Source organism: Lemur catta, chromosome X (genome assembly GCF_020740605.2).
Source record: "Lemur catta isolate mLemCat1 chromosome X, mLemCat1.pri, whole genome shotgun sequence".
In the NCBI taxonomy this organism is placed as follows: domain Eukaryota; kingdom Metazoa; phylum Chordata; class Mammalia; order Primates; family Lemuridae; genus Lemur; species Lemur catta.
Genome location: NC_059155.1, coordinates 22,246,088 through 22,264,605, shown reverse-complemented (window position 1 = coordinate 22,264,605; position 18,518 = coordinate 22,246,088). Strand labels below are relative to the sequence as shown.

Below are 18,518 nucleotides of genomic sequence, written 5' to 3'. Positions count from 1 at the left end.
GACAAGAGAAATAAATAAAGAGCATCCAAACTGGAAAGGGAGAAGTCAAATTATCCTTTTTTGCAGACAATATGACCTTATATCTAAAGAAACATAAAGACTCCAAAAACAAAAACCTATTAGAACTGATAAACACATTCAGTAGTTACAGGATACAAAATCAACATACAAAAATCAGTAGCATTTCTATATGCCAAAAGTAAATAATCTAAACAGAAAACCAAGAAAGGAACCCCATTTTCAATAGCTATAAATAAAATAAAATATCTAGGAATAAACTTAACCAAAAAAGGGAAAGATCTGTATAATTAAAACTATAAAACACTGATGAAAGAAATCGAAGAGAACACAAAAAAGGAATAATATGCCATGCTCATGTATTAGATGAATCAATATTGCTAAAATGTGCATACTATCCAAAGCAATCTACAAGTTTGCTGCAATCCCTATAAAAATACCAATGACATTCTTCACAGAAATAGAAAAAAGTAATTCTGAAATTTTTATGGAACCACAAAACACCCAGAATAGCCAAAGCCATCCTGAATAATAAGAACAAAACTGGAGGAATCACATTACCTGACTTCCAATTATACTACAGAGCTGTAATAATCAAAACAGCATGGTACTGGCATAAAAACAGACATGCAGACCTATGGAACAGAATGGATAATCCAGAAATAAATCCACACATCTATCGTGAACTTATCCTCAACAAAGCTGCCAAGAACATACATTGGGGAAAGGACAGTCTCCTCAATAAATGATGCTGGGAAAACTGGCTATCCATATGCAGAGGAATATAACTATATCCTTACTTCTCACCATATACAAAAATCAAATCAAAAGGGATTAAAGGCTTAAATCTAAGATCTGAAACTCTGAAACTACTAAAAGAAAACCCTGGGGGACCAGGCATGGTGGCTCACGCCTGTAATCCTGCACTCTGGGAGGCCGAGGCGGGCAAATCGTTTGAGCTCAAGAGTTCGAGACCAGCCTGAGCAAGAGTGAGACCCTGTCACTACTAAAAATAGAAAGAAATTTTTCTGGACAACTAAAAATATGTAGAAAAAATTAGCCAGGCATGGTGGCACATGCCTGTAGTCCCAGCTACTCGGGAGGCTGAGGCAGTAGGATTGCCTGAGCCCAGGAGTTTGAGGTTGCTGTGAGCTAGGCTGACGCCACGGCACTCTAGCCCGGGAAACAGAGTGAGACTCTGTCTCAAAAAAAAAAAAAAGAAAGAAAGAAAACACTGGAGAAACACTTCAGGACATTGGCCTGGGCAAGGACTTCTTAAGCATTAGTACTACACTCAAACCATAGGCAAACAAAGCAAACATGGACACATGGTATCACATCAAGCTAAAAAGCTTCTGCACAGCAAAGGAAACAATCAACAAAGTGAAGAGACAATCCACAGAATGGGAGAAATATTTGCAAACTACCTGTCTGACAAGGGACTAATAACTAGAATATGTAAGGAGTTCTAACAACTTGATAGGAAAAAAATCAAATAATCTAATTAAAATCTGTGCAAAGGATGTAAATAGACATTTCTCAAAAGAAGACATACAACGGCCAACAGGTATATGACAAAATGCTCAACATCATTAGTCATCAGCGAAATGCAAATCAGAACTACAAGGAGATATCATCTCAGCCCACTTAAAATGGCTTTTATCAAAAAGACAAGCAACAACAAATGCTGGTGAGGATGCAGAGAAAGGGGAACCCTCATATACTGTTGGTGGAAATGTAAGTTAGTCTAACTACTATGGACAACAGTATGGAGGTTCCTCAAAAAACTAAAAATAGAACTACCATATGATCTAGCAATCCCACTGGTGGGTATATATTCGAAGGAGAGGAATTCAGTATATCAAAAAAATATCTGCACTCCCATGTTTATCGCAGCACTATTCACAACAGCCAAGATTTGGAATTAACTTAAGTGCCCATCAGCAGAGGGATGGATAAAGAAAGTATGGCATATATAAACAATGGAACATTATTAATATATACCCATTAAAAAAAGAATAAAATCCTTCCATTTGCAACAACATGGATGGAACTGGAGAACATTATATTAAGTGAAATAAATCAAGCACAAAAAGAGAAATCTTCCATGTTATCACTCTTATGTGGGAGCTATATATTAAAAACAATTGATCTCATTGAGATGGAGAGTAGAATAAAGGTTACCAAAAGCTGGGACGGGTAGTGAAGAGGCGGGGATAAATTGGGGATGGTTAATGGGAGCACAAATATAGTGAGGTAGATAGAATGAACAATATTTGATGGAAGAAATTGACAATAATCAACACTAAGCTAATGTATATTTTAAAATAACTAAAAGAGTGGAACTGGAATGTTCCTAACACAAAGAAATGATAAATGTCTAACATGATAGATACTCTAATTACCCTGATTTGATTAATTCTCATTGTATGCCTGTATCAAAACATTAAATGTACCCTATAAATATATGCAACTATTATGTCCCTGCAGTAATTAAAAATAAAAAATTTTTAAAAACAATTACATCTACAACAGTATCAAAACACAATTCTTAGAACTAATTTAACCAAAAAGGTAAAATATCTATACACTGAAAACTATAAAATACTAATGAAATAGGTTGAAGACAAAAATAAATAAAAAGATATCCCTTGTTCATGGATGGGAAGAATTAATATTGTTAAAATTTCCATACTACCCAAAGTAATGTACAGATTCAATGAAATCCCTATTAATATTCCAATGTCATTTTTCTGAGAAATAGAAAAAATAATCCTAAAATTCATATGGAACCACAAGAGACTGAATACCTAAACAATCTTATGCAAGAAAAATAAAGCTAGAGTCATAACACTTCCTGTTTTCAAATTATATTACAAAGTAATAGTAATCAAACAGAGCATGATACTGGCATAAAAAACAACTACATAGACCAATGGAACAAGATACAGAGCCCAGAAATAAGCCCACACATATATAGTCAAGTAATCTTTGACAAAGTCACCACGAATGGTGTAAATACAGTCTCTTCAATAAATGGTACTGGGAAAATTAAATATCCACATGAAAAAGAATAAAATTGGTCCCTGTCTTCTACCATATATAAAAATTAACCCAAAATCTAAAATCTGAAACTACAAAAATCTTAGAATAAAACATCAGCAGAAAGTGCCTTGCCATTGGTCTTAACAATGATTTTTTTGCATAGGACATCAAAAGCACAGGCCACAAAAGCAAAAATAAACAAGGGGGATCACATCATACTAAAATATTTTTCTGAGTAGCAATGGAAACAATCAACAAAATAAAAAAGAAAGTATTTGCAAATCATGTATCCAAAAGGGGTAAATATCCAAAATATATAAGGAACTCATACAACTGAATAGCAATAAAACAAATAACCCAAGTAAAAAATGAGCAAAGAACCTGAATAGACATTTTTTCAAAGACATACAGTCAACAGTTAAATGAAAAGATTCTCAACGTCACCGATCATCAGGGAAATGCAACTCAAAACCACCATGTGATATCACCTCCCACCTGTTAAAATGGCTATTATTAATAAGACAAAAGATAACAAGTGTTGACTAGGTTCTGGAGGAAAAGGAACCTCGTGTGCACTTCTGGTGGAGGGTGTAAAATGGTGCAGCCACTATGGAAAACAGTATGTAAGTTTCTGACAAAGTTAAAATTAGAACTACCATATGATCCAGCACTCCCACTTCTGGGTATATGGCCAAAGGAAATGAAATCAATACTTAAAAGAGATATCTGAACTTTTACGGTCAATGCAGTATTATTCAAAATAGTCAAGATATGCAAACCACCTAAGTGTTTATCACCAGATGAATGGATAAAGTAAATGTGAGATATATACAGATATACACACACTCTCATATATTATTCAACTTTAAAAAGGAAGGAAATCTTGCCATTTTAGACAATACAAATGAACCTGAAGGTCATTATGTGAAGTGAAATAAACTAGTCACAGAAGGGCAAATGCTGCATGATTCCTTTCATACCAGGTATCTAAAACAGTCAAACTTATGGAAGCAGAAAGTAGAATGGTGGTTGCCAGAGGCTGGCGGGAGGGAGAAGTGGGAAGTTTTTCAATGGGTAAAAAATTGTAGTTATGCAAGATGAAAAACTTCTAGAGATCTGCTGTACAACATTGAGTTTATAGTCAATAATACTGTACTGTGCACTTCAAATTTTTGTTAAGAGGGTTGACCTCATGTTATGGGTATTTTTACCACAATAAAAATATATCAACTATGACTATTCCATGAATACAAGGCCAGTATAATGTGTTAATGGGGCAATATTTTAAATTGGTTTTTCAATTGCTGCAAAGAAACACCGGTAACATTCAACATACTATCTTAACAAAATTAATTTTTTTTCATTCCTAACATGAACAGGGCACATTTAAAAGGTAGTATCAATAATATATTTAATGGACAAGTATAATTGGAATTATTCTCTCTAAAATCAAGAATAGGTGAAGTAACACTCCACAAATACTAGTTCTTTTTCTTTCCCTAGTCACCGCTCCCTTTTAATGAAATATTGAGCATGATTATCAGAGAGTAAAAAAAAATTGAAGGTATATTTAAGAAACTAAAATACAAAAAAAAATCCCTTTTTGCTTATGACATGAATATATACACAGAAAATCCAGAGAAATCAACCAAAAAATTACCAGAGATAATAAATGAGTTCATCAGAGTTGTGGAGTAAAGTAAATCCACAAAAATTGAAGGCATCCCTACATGCTAATAATACAGAAAATGTAATGCCTAACCCAGAAAAGAAATGAGATCCTTCTGCAATAGTTGCCAGAAACATTAAATCCTTATGCATCTACTAAGTTTGCGACACAATAAAATTGAGACCCTAAAGAGTAAAAAATGGAAGATTTAAATAGAAAAATATACCTTTCTCATTGTCAGAAAGATTAAACATGAGAGTACTTAAATTCACAAATATATACTAAAAAAACTAGAGTTGTCAGAATTATGTCATACTATAACTAAATGAAGGAGACTGATCATTGAAATAGAACATTCAGAAATTGATTCAAATTATTATTATAAGAACTAAAGTACCGTAAAAATATAAATAGCACATCGAGAAAACATTAATAAGTGTTGTTTTGTCAGCTAGTTATGATAATAAATATATCAATAACTTAGATCCATACCTTATACTGTACATTTGTAAGAAATTCCAGATAATATTGATAGCTTCAATGACTCAGTATATTTTGTTAAATTATAAAGTTAAATTTTTTTAAAAAATTGAAATTCAGTCAATGTCAGGAGAGGTCAGACAGACAGAGCTAGCACCTGAGAATTAAACACATTTACTACATTAGGGCAAAAGAGATTCAGTTAAAGGCAGTGGGAAAGAAATCAAGCCAGGCAGTCTAATGTCTAAAGAATCTTGGGATAATGATGGCAGTGAAGGTAAGCAGTCAGCATTAGGGAAGGCCAAGAAATGGGAAAGGTGTTGGTGATCTGGTAGACAGGTAAAGAACAACAATGTAAGTGGCAAGGGAGATAGGCATTATCTGGATAGACAGTTGATGACTGGAGTTGTAGCAGCAAGTTCTGCAGTCCCAGTTACTATTCTGGAATTCAGAATCAGAACTCAAGTTCCTAACAGAACGGGAGGAGAAAGGTGAAGTCCCAGTCTTAGAAGGATTAGGTGAATTATCAAAGGAAAACTTTATCATAGAACTGCTGTGTAAGGTATGAACACAATTATAGGAATTAAGCAGAGACTAAGTTAGTAGAAAAAGGATTGATTCGGTTCAGATGTAGTGTACAAGCAGAGGTTAAGTGCTTCTAGATATGATGATTTAAAGATTTTGTGGATAGTCAATCAGGTAGCTCAATATGAAATATATTTATTCCAAATGTGGAAGGGAGATATATTTTTGACTTTTAAAGAAATTGAGTATACCATCACATACAAGAGAAATATATTTAATGTCTTAAAAATAAAAAAGAGTGTTAAGCTATGAAATGTAATAAAATGAATATCAAAAGAAATGACTATCATAATGGGAAAAATTCATGAGAAAAATGTAACTGATAAAGGCTCCCTACCCAACCTGAATAAAAATATGAATGCATATATATCAGGTTAATGCTCAGATTCTACTTGATAAGTTAACAAAGATGATCAACAGGCAGTTTATATAAAAAGGATATCATCATGTGAAAAGAGATAAAGCCTCAATAGCAATTAAATGAATACAAATTAAAACAACTTAAAAGTTTCATTGCTTATCTCTTATACTAACAAAAATACAGCATATAAAGTCAATTGCTAGTGGGAATTTGGGGAAATGAATGCACTTAGACATTGCTAGTGGTACTGTAAATTGATTCAGTTTTACAGAAGAGTAACTTGGCAACATATGAAAAGAGTAAAGAAACCATTGACAATTTTTCTTCTAGTAATTCCACTACAGAGAATATGTCCCACAGGAAATAACCAAAGGGGAAAAAGAGATTGGTATTACGAATCTCAAGGCAGTTGTCCACACAACTATTACAGAAAATAGGAAAGAGTCCAAATATCTTATACTATTGGTATGGTAACAAAGAGGTTTCCTAATAAACATTAAAGTGATCAATTTGAGGAATGTGTTGTTATATGCAATTATATATGTAAAACTTATGTCAAAAAAATCAGAGCACAAAATAGTAAGTACGCAATACAACTGTGTTAACAGGTGTAACACCATACATCGGTATAATTTTCTATTTCTTGTGTCAGTTTTGTCAAGTTGTTATTTTCCTAGGAATTTGCTCATACCACATAAATTTTCAAATTTACGGACATAAAGTTGTTCATATATATTTTACGTTTAAAATATCTATTCAGATGTTCTGCTTTTCATTCCAGATTTTGGTTATTTGTACCTTACTGTTTTTTTCTTGTATAATACTGGTAGAAGCTTAAACATTTCATTAGTTTTTTTTAAACCACCAACTTTTGGCTTTGTTGAATTTCTTTACATTTCTTTTCTGCTTCATTTCTGCTCTTATCTTTATTACTACTTTCTTCAATATTCCTTCAGTTTAATTTGCTGCTCTTTTTCTAACTTCTTGAAATGGATGTTTATATCATTCATTTTCATCCTGTCTTCTTTCTAATGTATTTATGTCTACAAATGTCCCTCTAACCATAGATTGAACTATATCCCACAAGTGTTGACATATATTTTCATTACCATTCAGTTCAAAATAATTCCCAATTCCCACTGTATTTTTTCTTTAACCTATGAATTATAAAGAAGTATACTGCTTATTTTGCAAACATTTCATGATTTTCTTGTTATTTTGTTATTGATTCTAGCTTGATTTCATTGTGGTCGAAAAACGCATTGCCATATAATTTAAATCTGTTGAAATTTATTCAGATTTTCTTTTTTTCTTTCTTTTTTTTCTTTTCTTTTTTTTTTTGAGACAGAGTCTCGCTTTGTTGCCCAGGCTAGAGTGAGTGCCGTGGTATCAGCCTAGCTCACAGCAACCTCAGACTCCTGGGCTTAAGCGATCCTACTGCCTCAGCCTCCCGAGTAGCTGGGACTACAGGCATGCGCCACCATGCCCAGCTAATTTTTTCTATATATATTTTTAGTTGTCCAGATAATTTATTTCTATTTTTAGTAGAGATGGGATCTCGCTCTTGCTGGTCTCAAACTCCTGACCTCGAGCGATCCACCCGCCTCGGCCTCCCAGAGTGCTAGGATTACAGGCGTGAGCCACCACACCTGGCCAGTATTCAGATTTTCTTTATGGCCCAGCATATGGTCAATTTGGAAAAGATTTGTTCATGTAATTGAAAAGAATGTATAGTCAGCAAGTCACAGATACAATGCTTTGTACTTGCAGTAGTATGCTTGTAAATGTTTACCAACTTATTCTCAAAGAAACAAAAATACAGATACCCAGATACATACTGCTGGCCCAGTTTCCATGGTGTGAATACTCCCACCATGTCAATTTCAAACTATCAACATGATATCACTAAATATGGAGTTGGGAAAAGATGCACACATGCGATTCTGACAAACTAGTAGGAGCTGGCTCCAGTATTACACTGTATATATGTCCATTAGGTCAAATATTAATTGTATGGTTCAATATTCTATATCCTTACTATCTTCTTATTCTATTATTTACCAAGAAAAGTGTGTAAAATCTCTATGATGGTATATTTGCAAAATTTCCCCTGTAATTTTGCCAATTTTTACTTCCTGTACTTTGAGGTCATGTTTTTAGGTGCATACAAATTTAGAAGTATTATAACCTCCTGGGTGATGATGCTTTTATTATTATATATCTGTTTAAACTCTAGTAAGATTTCTTGCCTTAAAGTCTACTTTATTGGGGAAGAAGGAGAATACTTGCTGGGAGAAGGCAAGGATTGCTAGACTTCCTGCACAACTATACAACCAAGAATTGATGTGATCATGTTCCTCACTGTCTTTGAATCCCCCACCAGATATTCATTCAAGTGAAAAACCTTTTTATAATTATCTGAACCAAGAGCCCAATTCCATTTTATATTAAATGTGTTTTAATATATACACATATATATGCATGGTTTTAACATATACCAAATTTTCCAGTAAGGTATCTATTTACTTTGTAAATACTAGACTGCACTTCATTTTGTTCATAACTTAAGCAAGAATTGTTCAACATTTAAGATTATTATATCACATAGGGCCACGGGCAGCGCAGGTCTTACCAGTTGGCTCCTGGGTCCCGCCTTCCTGCAAAGGACATGGCCATGGAAGGAAGAGGAGAGCTCAGAGAAGAAGGTGAGGTGGAGGTGGAGGAACAAGAGTAGGTGGAGGAAGAAGAGGCGGTAGAGGTGGCGCACAGCCTGCAGGAAGATAAAGATTGGAGGAGCAGCTGAAGGAAGGCGAGGCCAAGGTCACAGAGCACTGGTTCTTCAAGTGGGAGTGCCAGTGCCTGGCTGTGGCCAAACAGAAAGAGCAGCTGCCTCCTGAGCTGCAGAAGGAGGTAGCCACTGAGGCAGCAGGGCTAAAGAGTGAGCAGCAGAAGCTATTGCACCTCTTCCAGATCATAGCCAATGCTGTGGACCAACTCTACAATGATTTGGAGTGCCGACAGCAAGGACTCTCCACATAGGGCCCCCTTCTAGAATGTAGCCACAGCCATAACCCACCTCTCTCTATAAGGAGAGTGGGGATGCCCACCAACAGAATTTTGACCTGGGCATCCAGGTTGGCTATCAGTGCTGTATCAAAGGTGTGCTTTAGTGGGTGGAAAAGGGCTACAGCACCACTCATTATGAAGAGCTAATTAGCTTCCTGTGGGCAAAGTGCCCCGCACCTCTTTTTCTCCACCACACACTCCCAGGATGTCCCAAAGCTGCCCACTGGTGCCCCCAGCCAGGCTGTGGCTCTTGAGTCCAGCTCATTGGTGGATATCGACCTGCAGCCCTTCCACAAGGCCATTGCCAGCATCAGTGAGCAATCAGGTGCACCTGACTCACTGCATCAAGACACTGGTGTTACCAGCAGTGGACGCTAAAAATGTAGCTTATTTGAGGATGACTTGAACCCCTTCAACTCAGAAGAACTGGCCCTCCAGGTGGACAGTGGGGGAAACTATAAGTGTACCTCGTCCCAGTGCAGTGATGGCATCACAGACTCCCCAATGCACAAGCACAATAGTCTAAAGTCTAGTTGGTCACCAACTGCCATAGGGCTTGAGAGCTAACTAGAACTTCAATATGCTTGTCAAAAAGGATACTGGAGACCATCTTTCTTCCTTCTCTAAGTTAAACAAAGATTTCTGTCAAGTTTTCCATAAAGAAACTAAAAGTATTCCAGAAGAGGCTTTGTGTGACTCTGACTTTTCAAAAAATATAATCCTAGCAAAGAACGTATTATTGTATTAGTTAGCAAGATAATTTAAATCTAAAGTATCTGGTCAAGGCAAGAGCCTTATTTATCATGTTCTGAATTATATTCCTTAGCACCTAGCACACTTTATAGTGCTCAATAAATGTTGAGTTTAACAAAAAGATAACTATGTCACAAATAACAATAAAGCTCATCATATCCAAGTTATCAATACACCACTCTACATTTTGCATGTGTAAATGCTGTATTCATAGCGGTCTATGTGTGGGTTTAACTGTCCACTTTATAACTCAGTGTAGTAGTACCTGAGTTTCTACATATTTAAATGCATATTTTATCAAAAATTATATCTTCCCCTTTCTCCCTTATAGTACATTTAGGAATATATATATATATTCCTAAATACAGTTATATTATCTATGAGTTTCATTGTAGCATATTTAAGGGAAAACTACAAATTTTATAATTTAAAATATTTAAGCTGAATACTTAGGAGAAGAGTGACTTTCTGAGTATGAGTATTTTTAAAACAGGAATTGCCAGTAACTCTGAGGACCTATGGCTTCAAGACTTCTAGGTACTAAAATCTGAACCCGATAATTGCATTTTCAAAAGAGATAGCAGACGACCAGTTAAATTTTGGTTTTCAGTTGTTAATACCAAGCAAGGCAGTTCCCATCCCTTTGAAATTCATACAAACCAGGTGACCTAGTACTAGTATGACAATTCCAAGAATATAAAAGCCATTTTAAAAAGCTCACACAAAGGAGAAAGTTCAGGCGACCCATCTGGTGCCAACAGCTTTGGTTTTTGCTCACCAACAATCCAAAGGTTATAACAGTTACCTAAATAGAGTTGTGGTAGAAAGCAAGTCTGACCACATACAGTTGAATAAAAAACAGAAATGTTTGCCTCTCAATGTATACTTCTTTCATGCATACTTCTGTGATTATTCTAATCCTTGAGAATTTTATCTTTTCTAATGTTTATAGTCTTTACAATATGTACCTGACAACCTAATCCTAGTGCTCTCAAGGCAATATCACATAGTGACTAAGAGAGCATGATCTTACAATAAACTGCCTAGCTGTAAATTTCAGTTATTTTACTTATTAGGTATGTGATCTTAGACAACTTACTTAACCTTACTGTGTCTCAATACACTTTTTTGAAAAATTGAAATGATAATATCTACTTCATAGGGGTGATTGTGAGAACACAGTTAATATGCATATAGTGCTTAGAACAGTGTTAGTTTTTATTAGATAGCTTTGCTTAGTCATTTTAATCTATTCTTAGTACATAAGCATAGGATATAGTATCTGCTTGTAAAGTGCAAGTAAACATGACTTTCTGGTAAAAATTTTGACTATGGAACTTAAACAAAAGAAAATGGCCTACTCACAGACCAAACTCAAAAGCCTTGAACACATTATCATGAACACTAACTCAAAGTTTTCCAAGATGTGTTCAAAAGACAGTTCACCACACATTTATTGAGGACTTATTATGTGTTAAGCACTGTGCTAAGCCGTAGAGATACAGCAGTGAATAGAACAAGTAAGGTTTCTTCCCTTCTTACAGAAGAGAAAAATAAATAAGCAAACCATTTGAATATAACCTTAAAAGTTATATGATCAAGATGTAATTAAGAAAAAATTATTTCCCTAAGTTCTAGAGAAGTTGGCAAAAGCATATGGCCTTTGAGGAAACACTCTTCAAAAAAGAAACATTCAGGGTGGCACATAGGTTAGATACAGGATGATTATTATATATTTTCCAGGGAGATAAATATTGCTGAGAGGATGACATGTTAGGAGAACAGGCTTTGGAAGGTAGGTAAGCATGAGGAGAGGAACTAACAAGATGGAACAATGCTGTACGATGAGAGAACATCATTCTTCTCTATGACCCTGCAAATATTTAGTAAAACTTAAAAAATACATATGTATATAACTAGTATGTACCCATAATAATTAAAAGCTTAAAATTTTAAAAATAACATGCATAATGCTTCTGGATTGCCAACAATTTTTCATTTTTTGACACCCAAGATGGTGGTTCCCTAGGTATTGAATTTATAATAACTCATTAACTTGTACATGTATATTGAGTATATTCATTGGTTTCTGTATTATGTTTTAGAAGGAAATAAGGAAGGAAATAATGAATTCCTACATTAATAATTGAATGTATGTGAAGGGGATAAAACACAAACCTGTAACACAACTCCCTCATATGGTTTCAACTAAGAAAACAGCAAATGACCTAATGCTGATGGGGAGAAACACCAACTGGTTGTATTACTGAGAGATGATATGTCTATACTGTGTGATTTAAAAGAGATTTTCAGTGCTAATTTTGATAGTATGCAATTTCTACTTTACAACATACATTAAAATCAAATCTCTAACTAAGATGCTACTCTATTATATAATAATATTTTGATAAACTATCTTCCTGTGTCTTTATTTTCTGTACAAAATAGGATTAAACATGTGTCCAATGATGTCAAAGTAATTTGAAAAACAACAACAAAAAAATCAACCAAAAAACACTATTCCTACAGTCTCTCAGGGCTTAAGAGAAAAAGACCCACTAGAGGGAGGGTTCCGTAAGACCTGAGAGTTGAAAGCCAATTTATTCCCTGGTACACTTTCAAAATACAATAAAGCTACAGGATAATTACCAACTCTTGAAACCAGGTAGATGGCTGCTGTTAGAGGTTAAAGAAACCAGCACATATGACTATAATGGCAAAAAGAGAGATCAAGGGACACATAATACCCATCACCCTTAAAATGGTTTCTAAATTCTGAAATTGAATAACACAAGAGTATACTGCTAGATTGAAAAATCTCTAAAAAGTAGGGCTGGGCATGGTGACTCAACTCCAGTAATCCCAGAACTTTGGGAGGCCGAGGCAAGAGGATCACTTGAAGCCAGGAGTTCAAGACCAGATTGCACAACATAGAGAGACCCCATCTCTACAAAAAAAAAATATATATATATAGAAAAGTTAGCCGGGCATGGTGGTATGTGCCTGTAGTCCCAGTTAATTGGGAGGCAGAGGCAGGAGGATTTCTTGAGCCCAGGAGTTTGAGGTTGCAGTGAGCTATTATGATGTCACTGCACTCTAGCCTAGGCAACAGAGTGAGACACTGTCACAATAACAAAAAAAAAAAAGAAAGAAAAGAAAAGAAAGAAAAGAAAAGAAAAGAAAAGAAAAGAAAAGAAAAGAAAAGAAAAGAAAAGAAAAGAAAAGAAAGAAAAAGAAAAATCTCTAAAATGTAGGGCTGAATTTCCTGGAATCCCAATGGAAAGACATGTAGAGCCATGCCCTAGGAACTGGGAAGAAACAGAGATAGACTGAGTCTTAAACTGCAACTGAGGCATGACCCGGCCAACTCCTAGATGATATTTAAGGGGATCAGCCCCCCACTCTATCTGCCTAGCAGAAATAAGGATACACCCTATCTGGAGGAAAACAATACCATCTGGAACCTCTACAGTTATTTATAAACAATATACAGTATTTAATTAATAAGTGTATGAGGCATGTTCAAAGACAATCATATAACTAAAAAAACCAAGTGAAAAAATTAGATAATAAAAACAGACCAATAGTTCATCCTTATGTTGGAGATAGAACTTCAAAGTAATTATAATTCGTATATGTATAAAATATTAAAGGAAAATAGGGAAGATGGCAGACCAAAGATACCACCAGCCAGAGCATCTCTGTAAGAAGAAATTTTAAGTGAAAGAGAAAAAACAAACAAAGAGACAAACATAGATTGGATGAGGGTCTGAAGGAAGGGTGCTTGAACCTACAGGAAACTCCACGGGAAGAGGTTGTGGAGCAGAACTGGAAGGAGAAAGGCATGGGCGGGGATTAAGCCCAGAGACACTTGGAGACCAGCAACAAGGGTAAGTGGATTGGCTAACATCCCCCTCCCTCGCATCTTGGAACGTTGGTGTGCCCCCGAGCTGCAAGACAGATCTTCTGCCAGAGTGAGCCCAGAGACTGCTGCTGCCAGTGAGCAGAGAGCTTCTTACGGACAAGGCACCAGGCGCTCACTCCTTCCCCGGAGCGCATCCCCATAGACTCAAGCCAGACAGCAGGTGCCATATTGCTTCTGCACACACCGGGCACCTTTGCCCTCCCCAAAGAGCCTCAAACCCTCAGGTTCCATCTTGTTCATCCCCACACAGACATTTCCCAACTCTAGCCCAGATTGCAGGAGCCACGGGGGTCCAGTGGGTCCCAGGCAACCTGTATGACTCCAGAGACTTGTCATTATGGGCGGACTACCTCCTGGAGAGAGGGTTGGAGATGACCAGAGGGTGGACTTTCCTCCTCCACTTAGACTCTTTTTTGCCACTTCCCCTACCCCACTTGCGGCTGGCAAGAGAGACAATTGAGACACCACATGGAGCCTTCCACAGGGAATAGGGCTCAGACCTTTCCCATTGGGGGACTGCAACAGACTGAGGGGTGCTCGGATTGTGAGCTCCCTGCTCGCTGGCCCTCCCTGGTGCTGTTTGCCCAGTGACTAAAGGAGAACAGGAGATACACCAAGGTGGAAGGGCATTAACCCAGCTTGGGCACCCCATGAGAGAGACTTGGGACTAGTATCCTTCTCCCCGGCATGATCAGCGTTTGATCTCCAGGACCCAGGGAACAGACCTGCAGGCCAGATCCTGTACACCAAGGTCTTGATCACACTGCCTGGGGTCACAGAGGGGATATTTGTGAATTGGCCTCTCAAAGTTTGGGTGCCTGCAGGGGCAGATCAGGAGTAAGAGTGCAGAGTGGATCTAAGCTGCGGCATGCCCGCAGGGCAGCCCTCCTCCCACGGAAAGGTTGCACCCCCAGGCTCAGGCCAGGATCCTAGGCAGGGAACCTCCCAGCCCACATCATAGTCATGGGGGAGCTTGGCTGGCTTGAGGTCCTGCCTACTGGCAGACACATGGGAGAAACTGCAGAATAGGGGAGGGTGGAAAGGAGTGAGGCCTGCTCCAGGCTACTGGAATGTGAGTCTCAGACAGTCCTGCCACTACACATAGACTTTCCGATTGAGTGGGGCCACTTGAGCTCCTCCCTGGCAGCTTTGCCCAGAGGTGGTGAACAGACATTTGATCCCAGCTAAAACCATCTGTGGAGCTTGAGGAAAGGTCCACCCAACCCAGCCATGCCCAGCCTCCCTCCCCAACCATCACCCCTGCTGAGGTGGAGAATAAGGACAAATGTGGAAGTCCCAGGGCCCAACCTACCACCTAGAACATTAGACTGATTCTCCTAAGGAACTACAGCTGGTCACAGGACTCAAAAACAATATTTCATTTTATTCCTCCCATCAAGCGCCACCTACTGACAGTGAGATAAATTTGCATGCCCTTTTAATGCAATTACTGATGACTCATATAGGATGGGGTGGATTCCCATGAACGAAGCACCACCTACTGGCTCAGAGATAAAACTGAGTATGTCATTATCTAAACAAAAGAAAATCCAAAGGTAAGAAGCAACAGCTACTCCAGATGAGAAAGAATCAACTAAAGAACTCTGGAACTATGAACAGTCAGACACAGGACACCCCAAAAAGGGATCAGCAGCTCTCTAGCAATGGATACCAACCAGAATCAGAACACTGAAATGACAGAAGAATTTTGAACATGGATTGTAAGGAAACTCTGTGAAATACAAGATAAAATGCAAACCCAACACAAAGAAAGCACAAAAAGAATACAGGAAGTGAATGAAAAATTCACAAGAGAAATGTGAAATATTAAAGAAAAATCAAACAGAACTTCTGAAAATGAAAAATTCATTCAAGGAATTACAAAACACAGTGGAAAGCCAGGAGAATAGGTTAGATCAAGCAGAAGAAAGAATCTCAGAGCATGAAGACAAGACCTTTCAATTCAACAAGTCAGTCACAGAAATAGAGCAGAGAAATAAGACAGAAGAGCAAAGCCTACAAGAAATGTGGGATTATGTGAAGAGACCTAACATAAGAATCATAGGCATCCCTGAGGGTGAAGAAGAAAATACATAAGGCTTGGATGATCTATTTGAGAGAATAATGCAGAATAATTTCCCTGGCCTTGCTAGAAATCTAGATATCCAGGTACAAGAATCCAGGTACAAGAAACTCAAAGGACTTCTGGAAGATTCATTACAAAGAGGAAAACACCACTACATATAGTCAACAGATTCACCAAAATAAACACGAAAGAGGCCCACCTATGAGGGCCTAAGGTGAAAGCAGCAGGTAACTTACAAAGGAAAACTATGAGTTGATTAATAAAATGTGCTATATGTATACCATGGAGTACTACTCAGCCACAAAAAAGCAATGGTGAACTAACACCTCTTGTATTATTCTGGATAGAGCTGGTGCCCATTCTCCTAAGTGAAGTATCATAATAATGGAAAAACAAATACCACATATACTTACCATCAAATAGGTATTAATTGATCGACACTTATATGCACATATGGAAGTAACATTCGTCAGGTGTCGGGCAGGTGGGAGTGGGGAGGACGTGATGGGCACATTCACACCTCTTGGGTACAGTGCACATTGTCTGGGGGATTGGCACACTTGTGTCTCCCATTTCGGTGGTGCAAAGGCAATATATGTGAACTAAACATTTGTACTCCCATAATATTCTGCAATTTAAAAAAAAAGGAAAATAGGGATTAAAATATGACATCACAGAACATTTCTCCAGAATATTAGAATACACAATAAAGAATTAAATTTTTAAAAATTCACCACACGCTTGGTGCAACTAGACTTTTTATAGAACACATTAAAGAAGAGTAGTTCCGTTTCCACGTTCAGTCCTAAGCAGAACCCAGGAATCTGTGTGGACTCCAAACCAGAGACAAGGGCAACTATGAGGGAGATTAGGAATTCACAGAGATCATGGGTAGGGAACTGAACTGACACAAGTTATAAAGTTGGGGATTTGAGCCAATTTTGTATTTCTGAGAGGTGCCACATATGACTACAAGATGCTATGGGAACAGAAAGGGAGACTGTGTAACCCAACACATGTGGATGAAGGATAAAGAAAGGAAGCCTGGAAGAGTTGATAATTGAGTTAAATCTTGTGTAATGAATGATTAATCAGACAAAGTTGTAGCAGAGGAACAATCCAAATATGAAGAGAAGTTTAAGTTAAGGCTCAGAAACCTAAAACAAGTAGTTTAGTCTTGGTAGAGCTTAAAATGCGAGACAGAGAGTTATGTAAAATGAGGTTGGAAAGTCAGGTGGGCACCAGACCAAGCAGAGCTTGTAGACTATGGTAAGGAATACAATCTTTATCCTAAATATAATGGTAATGTAAGTACATGATGAGGAAAAACATGTATAAATTATTACCTGTACTAGCAAAGAAGATATTTGTTTGGAGAAGTGAGAGTACCACTCTCTAATAACCAAAGGCAGACTTCCACACAATTCAGAATTGTTACTGTCCAACAGAACATCTTCTGACCAGAATTACAAAAGACTAAAGAAACCGTAAATATGAATTTTAACAATAGTTTAAAACTCCATAATGTGGACTTAGACATTCCCCCCCTTCTTCCCTATTTTGAAGAAAGCATACCATTTTAAATGTTATTTTAAGCACAGTAATCTTTGTACATTTCATGTCTTTTCAGTCTTCCATTTTCTTCCTTAGCAAGAACATCACATTTACGGTAAAATTAAAGTCCAGAAATCCCTCTGTGAACTTCACATTGACTTAATGTTGCACATAGTTTCTGACAGTTTCTCATGGCACTTTTATGACTTTTTTCTACATTCCTAAGGCAATGTGAGAACTCCCAGATGCAAAGACTTTTAAGACCTTTAAAATTCGTTTGTAGGATTAGAGCTGCAGGAGCTGACAGATGATATCTCTTAGATTCATTTCAATAAAGGTTAAAGAGCATTATAACAATTCCTATTATAACAAACTGATATATGCATGTGTTTTAACACTTAATGTACATCATTATTTTTAAACCTTGTATTACACTAATTGATGTAGATGTTTGTTCCATTTTAAGCTGTATGAGGGCAAAGGATCATATATCTGTCATCTTTGCAGTCCACAGCACCTGACATAGCACCTATAGGTACTAGTAAATGTTTATTGATTCATTAAATAAATATAAATAAACGAATAAAAGTTTTGGTGAAACCACTTCACATCTTTATTTTAAAACTCCGTACATTCTATTTAAATACGGTATTTAAAACATTTTGTTTTGAAAGAGATGGTAACCCATTTAGAAAGACATTTCTGATAATAAAAGAAGATTGTATAACTACAAGGTTTTCAAAAGACAAACTGATTCTGCAAGCAGATGTATTTGATTTTGTGTGATGATTGCTAAGAGAACACCTAAATGTAAATTTCATTTTACATAAGACTCAGTTAAAATATTGATCAGAAGACAGAGAAGAAGCTTCAAGCCAAGTAATAAAGTGACTGAGAAAATACTTTCTTATTGGAAGGAAAAAAAAGAGATATTCTATATAATCAATCTATTTCAGCTACTGTGCATAGATGTAGA

The 18,518-nt window shown here is 36.8% G+C and overlaps 1 pseudogene; it reads left to right on the top strand.

The window, feature by feature from the left end:
• Window positions 1–5,474: 5,474 nt before the first annotated feature.
• LOC123628172 lies at window positions 5,475–9,791 on the top strand (annotated as a pseudogene).
• The last annotated feature ends 8,727 nt before the right edge of the window (window positions 9,792–18,518 follow it).